Source organism: Pseudochaenichthys georgianus, chromosome 6 (assembly GCF_902827115.2).
Source record: "Pseudochaenichthys georgianus chromosome 6, fPseGeo1.2, whole genome shotgun sequence".
Taxonomy (NCBI): domain Eukaryota; kingdom Metazoa; phylum Chordata; class Actinopteri; order Perciformes; family Channichthyidae; genus Pseudochaenichthys; species Pseudochaenichthys georgianus.
In genome coordinates this window covers 8,497,289-8,506,908 of record NC_047508.1, presented here as the reverse complement: position 1 = coordinate 8,506,908, position 9,620 = coordinate 8,497,289, and the positions used below count along the sequence as shown (strand labels likewise).

Sequence of the window (9,620 nt, the reverse complement as noted above, 5' to 3'; positions counted from 1 at the left end):
ATCCATTGCTCTCTACACATTGCAGTTAACTTCACATTACCTTCTCTTTCATCCACCAACACTCACAGTTTCTAACAGTCCTATTCTACCTATGCAGCATTTTGGTATTAACAACAGGCTTCTGCTCACCTTTGATCTGTGGTGTCTCGTCAATTGTGTTAGTTGTGTTTGTTTTATGTCTGTCATTTCATGACTATTTTTCTTAGCGGATAATATTAATATTAGAAATAAGCTTTATATTTGTATAGCACCTATTACAAGAATTGTAGCCAAAGTCGCTTCACAGCAGTTCAATAGACAGGATAACAACAATGTAGAGGAGCAGCTACATTTCAAAACATATATCCACGAAGATTAATACATGAAGACTTGTGACTCGGACTTGACATGGACTCTTCTTAAGTGACTCGGAATTGGACTCGGACTCGAACACAGGTAATGATGACTCGGACTCGACTTGGACACTCCTTGGGTGACTCGGACTTGGACTCGGACTCGACAACGACTCTCCCTTGGTGACTCGGACTTGGACTCGAAGAGTGGTGACTCGAGGGTGACTTGGACTCGTGAATTGGTGACTTGACTACAACACTGCCTTGAGTTGCACATAGCTCCAACACACACACACACACACACACACACACACACACACACACACACACACACACACACACACACACACACACACACACACACACACACACACACACACACACACACACACACACACACACACACACACACACACACACACACACACACACACACACACACACACACACACACACACACACACACACTATTGTATTATTGAATGAGAGAGGTTCCAGGCAGGGTTTCCGTTAGCCGGTAATTACCGGTTTTTAGCTGGTAACATTTATTAAAAACCGGTAAATTCAAAACCTGCCGGTCAAAATGTCTGGTAATAATTAGGGAGGCTCCGATCGATCGGCCGCCGGTCATTATCGGCCGATATTCACTCTTAATAGTTTGATCGGTGCTCTCTATAAAGGCCGATCAGGAGAGCTGGATCTGATCGATATGGACATAAACGCGAGTGAAGTATAACCGGACGCGAGAGAGATCAGATCAGCTGCTGAGTCTGACCGAGACACGCAGCTCTGCATAATCACCTGAAGCCCCGCCCTCTGCAGGAGCTGCATGAGAAACTGACGTGCTGTCAGGAGAGAGAGGGAGGGAGAGGGGAAAAGAGAGGATCCGTTTCTCCCGTGTTATTATTCAAATGTAATGTAAACTTTGGAATAATGTACGTTATCTACTACAAGTAGTTTGTTTGAATGTAATAATTATGTTGTTTGTTGTTTGTGGAATCATTTATTGAAAAATGAATCTGAATTTGTTCTGTTACGATTATAAACTGAAGCAATATAAAAATGAGCCCCGTGAACTGAGTTTTAAACTGAAGCATATCTGCTCATAGTCCGGTAATTACCTGCTAACGGAAACTCTGCTACACAACTCTTATTATTATTGAAATATGACCGGTAAGTTTCAAATGTGTCCGGTAAAATAAATTCTGCCAGGACATTTGACCGGCGAGAAAAAATCCTAGCAGAAACCCTGGTTCCAGGTTGAATTGAGGCGAATATTTGTAATGTTCAGAGGTTGTTGTGTTTAATATTCATGAGAATATTTGTCATTGTTCAAATGATGATGAACATTTGCATAAAGCATATTTGTCCACTCATGTGTTGATAAGACTATTAAAAACTTGAAAAATATTCCTCTAAGGTACATTTAGAACAGATACAGAAATGTGTGATTAACTATGGACAATCATGCGATTAATCGCGATTAAATATTTTAATCGACTGACAGCCCTAAAAAAAATATTTTAACAAAAAAATAACAAATATAATTCAAAATGTAAACAGCAACAAAGAAATTATAAAAAATGTTTTTCTTTTTCTTGTTAATTCCCATTATCTTCTCTATTATGTATCTTCCGGTCTTTGCCAATCTGGCCAGCATCTCTTGGTCCTCCACGTCTTTCTTGTACAGCCACAGCTTGAAGCAAACTGAAAATAAGAAACAACAATGTTTTAACAAATCGTATTAAATAATGTGATGATAGAACTGTAAACAGAATAGCTGAAACTTTAACAAAATAAATAACTCAGTTACCTCTAATCATTAACCCATGTTTGTATCATTGAGTTAACTTTGTGTGTTGCTGCTAGCATGCATAATATACACCTGACGTGGAAACGTTACTCGTGCATGGAGCTACAGAGCTACTAGAAAGACAGTCCGGTGCATTTCTCCGTCTGGATGTGGAGCACTTTTGCTAAATGTTTAGACAAATAGCTCGTGTTACTGCCCTTACATGCTAAACTCTTTTTGCACTTTTGGCAACAAGCATTTTCCACCTCAAGACCAAGCCCCCAGGAAGTGCGCCGGACTCTGAGGATAATATTCGTTGTGTCCAAACGGCGGTACTACAATTTCCTTATCAGTCTGTGACATCGACCGGCCCAGAAATACTTTTTCCCACTGACTAACATGGGGAAAGAGACGTAAATCTGTAAATCGGTGGATAATTTCTTTGAAACTAAATAAACTACCCAGTATGAACTATTGTATAGCCCTAGAATCATTAAGTCCTTAAAGCTGTAAAATGCACTAAAATCCGAATCTAGATGTATTCTCTCTCTCCATTCATTCTAGTGAGCCGAGAGTGTGTGCTCGGGGGGGCGGGGCTTAAGGGGTGCTTAGTTCTCTCCGCCATGTGTTTGTGTGCGCACGCGCGTGTGTGTGTTGCATGCATGTAGCAGGTTCTGTGTGTAAACTGCCCCCCACCCCCTCGCACACCGACAGGGGAGAGAGATCTCTCGTCTGGATTGGAAAGATCGAAAACAAATCATAGATGCACTTTGTAGTCTTGTTGCATATTAGAAACGGAGTTGGCAACAGTAAGACTGCGATATAATGTTTATGTAGATATAATACATATGACATCTATTTTTTAAATGTCTCCAGCAACGATAAAAAGATCGATAACGTTGGACGTTAACGGTACCACGGTCTTTCATAATTCAGCCCCGGGGCCCATTTAATACCAGGGCTCGGTACCCATCCCTAGTTTTAATTATTACATCATCAATATTACATTTCAAATAACCAAGAACTTGGTGTCTCACAAAGAGCAAGTGGCTCGTGCTGCTAAGAACATACCTGGTGATGATGATGATGATGATGGAGGCTCTTCGCTGCAGGATCTGGTCGATGTCCTCCTAGCAGAAGCGATTGCCTTCGTCGTTCTCGTCCATGATGGCGGCGTAGGCTCCTTTCCTCAGCAGGTCCTCGATCTCCTTCTTGGAGAACTGCTGGACCGGCTAAAGGCGACGCAGAGAGACATTTACACAAGTGGATTTAGAAAACTCTTTTTGAAAATAAACTAAGTGTACTGCAACAGCGACTGACCCAAACATGACTTGGCAACTAGAAATATGACAGATTTTATTTTTCTCACCCCGTTGTTGTTCCCACTCATGCTCTGCAGGACGGGACGGTCCAGCCCGAGCTTCAGACTAGCTTTATCCAGCATTTCCCTCTCATAGTTTCTAGTGATCAGACGGTACACCTTCACTGCCTTAGACTGGCCAAAACGATGACGAACCGAGCTTGAGCCTGAAATAAAAAATTAAAAGAGGGGTCAAAAGAGCATCATGTGCAGCTGCTGTTCAACGTTTTTAAGCATTAAGTGGGGAAATAATATACACTTAAAGAACCGAGGGAATAAACGGAAAGACTGTTGTTGTTGTTGTTGTTGTTGTTGTAGCCGTATTGAACTATCTTTAGGACGGACAGAGCAGATATATATATATATATATATATATATATATCGTACCTGCAGGTCATATTCAGGGTTCCAGTCAGAGTGGAATATCACACAGGTGTCTGCAGCAGTGAGGTTCACAAGCTCTTGATCAGGTGTTTGATGTGGGCTGGCATGATGCTTTCTGCAGCGATGAATAAAGAAAACAAAGAAGACATTATTAATAATAGTAACAACAATAATATTAGTATAACTATTTATATAGCACTTACACAATAATTGCAAAGTGATTCTCATAACAAAAATAAAGAACAAAACAATAAAAAAACTAATTATTATAGGAATGTTAAAATACAAATAAATGCTAAACATTCTGAGAGGCCGACTACAAAAGGTAGACTCAATGGCTCTTGATGACATCAATGAGCAGTCCCAACACATGCTGCTGTATAAAAAGAAATAGGTCCAGATTTCTTCTATTTAGTGTTGGATGATTTGTTGTATTGATTGCTGATGGATGTTAAGATATGTTTTACAATTATAACAAAAAGATTATTGTAATTGGAATCAAAAAGTTTACAAATCGTAGTTTTAATAAAATGACTAGCAATATAGGATTTATTCAACAGCGGTAAAGCATTAAGTTACTAAATTAACGTACACTGAACTGTAAAACTTACCACTATTTAGGAAAGGACCTGATCAGAAGGATTGACTAGTAAGACAGCAAAGAGGCGGAGGACGTCTCTGTCATGTACAACCATTGGTAGATGTTACACCTGAAAGAAAGATAAGGAAATAAGACAACACAGGAGGACAAACACCTTCTTAAGTAAAAGACCAAATCATGTCAAGCTTTAACCTGAGGCTGTTTTTTCAGTCTTTACAATGCACAGTTGGAAATTACATTCCAAAAGCTAAATTCAAACTCAACACCATAAATAACTGGGTACCAAAGTGCTTTACCTGATAGGACACGTTCCACACGGAGCAGCAACCATCCGGCTGGCCGTATGCTGCATATCATCTCCTCCCTCTCCACTGTTTCCAGTAGATCTCTACTGCCTGTTTAATAAAACTGAAATGCCCCCAAAACAATCATATTTACAATAACTTGCTTTTGGCATTCAAATGTATTATAATCTCACCTTTTTCCCAGTGGCGTTTTCTCCCGGAGGCCAAGGGAAGCCAGGCTTCCCCTGTTTTTTCGGATTGTAGTTATAATTTAAATAAATAAATAAAAACACTTTGTTTTGTTTCTGTAATTCTCCTTTCATGTGTGTTTCTGCCGGACCGTCTCTCAGTCTCTCCCCCATTCTCATTGAGTATTTTACAAAGAGTGAAACAGCGCCCCTCTAGATGTCATGGTGAAACAGTAGATTGCATTCACTGTTGCGAGAGGAGGCCAGCAGAATCTAGCTTCCCTTGGTGAAAAAAAATGGAGGGATTGACCAATCAGATGAGGCCCACGTGATGTCCCTGCCAACCTGTGATTGGTCAGGGCCATGCCAGGGGAAGCTAGCCGCCTCTCGCTTCCCTTCAGGGGCGGCTGGCGATTTGATTGGACACTGCCATCCAATCACATCAACATCAATTTTAATACTGTAACTGTCATCACCGCCGTTAGAAATTATCAAGCAAATGAAGCATTATGGAGGGAGGAGATTTGGCGTACTTAATTAAGCATAACTTCACTAAACTTCCGCTACAGCAGCAACTACAAATTAAAGCAGATGGCAGGACACCGCCCACACTCGAGCTGTGTACACAGGGGAATAAGGGATCTAATCGGACATTCAATGAGGACAATTATGTCCGCACGGAGTGGCTAACTGGAAGCGCTAAACTTCAGCGTCTATTTTGGTGGCCATGTCTTCTTTTTGACAAGGGTTCGTGCTCCCTGAACAATCCTTGGGCAACTTCAGGATTCATCGACCTTGCCAACCTGTTACGGGCAATTGAGAGGCACGGTAAATCTAAAAATCATATAGATTGTGCTGTGAAATTAAAGCTTTTTGGACGCGTCAGGATTGCTGCACACGCTGTACAAACAGGTTGTTTCACAAGCCACCAGGAGAGCTGATACAGCTTCTTATTGAGGATGACCTACAGGGCACACTCTCCGAGGTCTACAAGCTGCTCCAGCTCATGCTCACGATACCAGCCACCAGCACATCAGCAGAGCGCTCCTTTTCCTGTCTAAAAAGGATCAAAGCGGATCTGAGGAACACATGTGGACAGGACAGACTTGTCAACCTAGCCACAATAGCCATTGACTCTGTTGTTGTGGAGGACCTAAAGGCCGCTGGGAAGTTCTATGACATTGTTATTGACCACTTCGCTACCATGAAAGACAGGAGAATGGCCTTCCTCTTCAAATAGGGTGAGTGAAATGCACACCCCTTTCTCTCTGTGCATACCTGTTGCCTGAACTGCCCGTGTAGCTATGTGTGCAATTTCTGATGTGGTTCTGTTGGTTATTGTGCTTGCCTGGATTTAGCTGCAGGTGTTCAGTCTGAAGTAGTTGTTTTATTGCAGTTGTTTAATTAGCACAGGGTGCTGCTATCCGAAAATCAGCCCCGCAGATAGCATGCCATATAGGGCCCGACCAGCTGAATAGATGAGATTGTTTATATTTTTGTGTTACTTTTGGACTACGGACTGAACTAATTACAGAGACGAGGACTGTTGCTGCACTTGCCGTGTGTGTTAGTGTAACAGATGTAATAATAATAATAATAATAATAACTGAGATTTCTATAGCGCCTTTCAAGGGACCCAAGGTCGCTTTACAGGGTAAATATGCAGTGGGGTTTATTTAATTTAATCTTGTATAATCACACACATTCTGTGTTTTATATTATTTCATTCTGTGTTCTTCATTTTATTGAATGTTAAATACCTGGCAAGGTCGGAGAGCTGTGCTCAGGAGTTTATTGTTGTGAGGAATTTCATTTCTTTCTTTGTGATTTTACTTGTATATATTGTGTCCCTCACGTTTCCTCTTCCCTTTTTGTAAACGTTCCAATGAGAGGAGTCACTGAGGGAAATGTATGTAAAACTGATCATTTGATCTGTTATCAGATTCAGACATTAAACAGAGATCGTCTCAACTCGGCGGGTCTCGCCCATTATCAACACAACGCATACTGATACTTTGATGTGAACGTAAAACTTTAAAGGTCTCCTGATTTAGTTTGTGAATGAATGCTTCTTATTTATTAATTACCGAATCTGCACTGCGCATTGAGCGGCTGGTATTGCATTGGTGGGGGGAGGTTGGCATACATTAATAAGAAAATGCTTAAATTAATAAGACGAGAGAGTTTCAGTTGGAGAGTGCGTGCGGACCTGTTGCTTAGATAACAGGCGTGTACAAGTCCTGCATCTGTATGATACACATGTGTGTAAAATGTTACCGGGCGCTGTAATCACTCATCTGGTTACGTTATTGACCACCCCCCCCCGACCCAAAAACATTGGCTTCCCCTACATTTTGCCCCACCCCACGCTACTGCTTTTTCCTGGATGTCAGGAAGGCGTTCCCTTCAAGTCCGCAACCAGTCATAGGAGTTCAAATGCAAAGCCTGAAAGATGACAAGAGCGGGAGACTTACATGTTACAAGATAAGTAATACCAGAGGACATGCAGAGAACAGATCAAATCCCCTGACAGGCTCACACACTTTGGTGATGTCCTCATCTGATAATGATGTTTCATTTTTAGCAGCAAAGTAACATTACTCAAGGTATATGTTGGACCCAACTCATGTACAGTATGTTTTGAATCTCCTCAACAATGGTCTGTATAGTTGAGTAGCAACAAACTGTCCCTACAGTTTCAGGTAGATTAACAAAGAAAAGTTTGCAATGAAGCACACAACCCCTCTTTGTATTAAGCTAGCTGCCTGGTGGAGTTAGCTAACGTTAGCTAACTTCATGTCCAACACAAAACCTCTAACATGCATTACATTGACGATTTTAAACACAACTTAACTCTCTCAACTTGTAAAATAACGTTAATTTAACATACCCTTAAATAACTACATCACGTTTTTCAGGGGAAACACAAACTGCAGAAAACGTTAGCTGCTAACTGTTGTTAGCTAAGACAGCTAGCTCGTAACGATAGCCTCCTAGCAAACGTAAGATTACGTTAACATTAACTTAACGTTGTAAGAAAGCAAAACGAACCTTCGAGACATATTTTACTCTCAGACTGGGTGTAATTGTGTAGCGTTGCTTACCTCCAGAAGGACTTTTAGACGACGCTGAAGTTGGCTTCCGATTCAGAGCATCCGATTCGGCAGTTAAGGGGAAAGTTAAGGGACATTTAATTTACAGCGCTGAGCGAACAATCCTCCGTGTTTTAACCTCTTAAATAGCTGCATAGCCGATTTATTTGGACTGGATTATCCCAGAGGGTCTAAAGATTCTTTATACCACAGTTTGAGATTTGTGAAACCTTTATTCTATTTGTGAAAATACAAAAAGTGAGATTTCATTGCTTTTTTCACATGTAGACCACATTAGACCAGGTCCTGATATAAAACCACTAGACCTAGACTCATCAAATCTGGACTGGATTATCCCACGGAGGCTAAAGATTCTTTATAACACAGTTTGAGATTTGTGAAACCTTTATTCTATTTGTGAAAATACAAAAAGTGAGATTTCATTGCTTTTTTCACATGTAGACCACATTAGACCAGGTCCTGATATAAAACCACTAGACCTAGACTCATCAAATCTGGACTGGATTATCCCAGAGGGTCTAAAGATTCTTTATAACACAGTTTCAGATTTGTGAAACCTTTATTCTATTTTATCTCATGAACCTGAATTCCTTTAACATCTCTTTCATTTTTTTGTTTGCTATGAAACAGTATTTAAGATACGAAAACTTTGTAGATAAAGAATTATCACCTAAATGAGGAGCATACACTTATTTTTATTTATGTATTCATTTGTTTAACAGGGACAGTGCACATTAATTAACATTCCTGTAAATGTGCCAGAGTTAGCCAAGAGGCTATCATCTGTTGTCCCAGGCAACATACATTACTGGAATACTTAAATACAAAGACAGAACAATAAAACAAAACAAAAGAACATGTTGTGACGACCCCTTCTGCCTGTCTGTGCTCCCTGCCTTGCTGTCCTCTGGCAGGTACTGGGAGTGTTGTCCTGTTTGTGCCCTGCTTGCCAAGCTGGGAGGTTCACTTTCTGATCCTGATCCTGGCCTGCTGCAGCAACCTCAGCCTTCCACCTGTGTTTCTATTTTCACAAATAAAATAAAGGTTTCACAAATCTGAAACTGGGTTATAAAGAATCTTTAGCCTCTCTGGGATAATCCAGTCCAGATTTGATGAGTGTAGGTCTAGTGGTTTCAGATCAGGACCTGGTCTAATGTGGTCTACATGTAAAAAAGCACTGAAATCTCCCTTGTTTGTATTTTCACAAATAGAATAAAGGTTTCACAAATCTCAAACTATGTTATAAAGAATCTTTAGCCTCCGTGGGATAATCCAGTCCAGATTTGATGAGTGTAGGTCTAGTGGTTTCAGATCAGGACCTGGTCTAATGTGGTCTAGATTTAAAACAAGCAGCAAAATCTCCCTTGTTTGTATTTTCACAAATAGAATTAAGGTTTCACAAATCTGAAACTATGTTATAAAGAATCTTTAGACCCTCTGGGATAATCCAGTCCAGATTTGATGAGTGTAGGTCTAGTGGTTTCAGATCAGGACCTGTTCTAATGTGGTCTACATGTAAAAAAGCACTGAAATCTCCCTTGTTTGTATTTTCACAAATAGAATAAA

At 40.6% G+C, this 9,620-nt stretch overlaps 1 long non-coding RNA gene across 2 annotated transcripts; it reads right to left on the bottom strand.

Annotated features, from left to right (window-relative positions):
* Window positions 1-1,809: 1,809 nt before the first annotated feature.
* LOC117448622 (uncharacterized) lies at window positions 1,810-5,109 on the bottom strand. Of its 2 annotated transcripts, XR_011643359.1 has the most exons (7): window positions 4,948-5,109; window positions 4,766-4,877; window positions 4,480-4,578; window positions 3,872-3,983; window positions 3,494-3,651; window positions 3,196-3,356; window positions 1,810-2,039 (listed from the first exon to the last, which is right to left on the bottom strand). It is a non-coding gene; the product is annotated as an uncharacterized lncRNA (long non-coding RNA). The 2 variants fall into 2 exon arrangements; XR_004552353.2 differs by having other exon boundaries at window positions 4,766-5,108.
* Window positions 5,110-9,620: the final 4,511 nt, after the last annotated feature.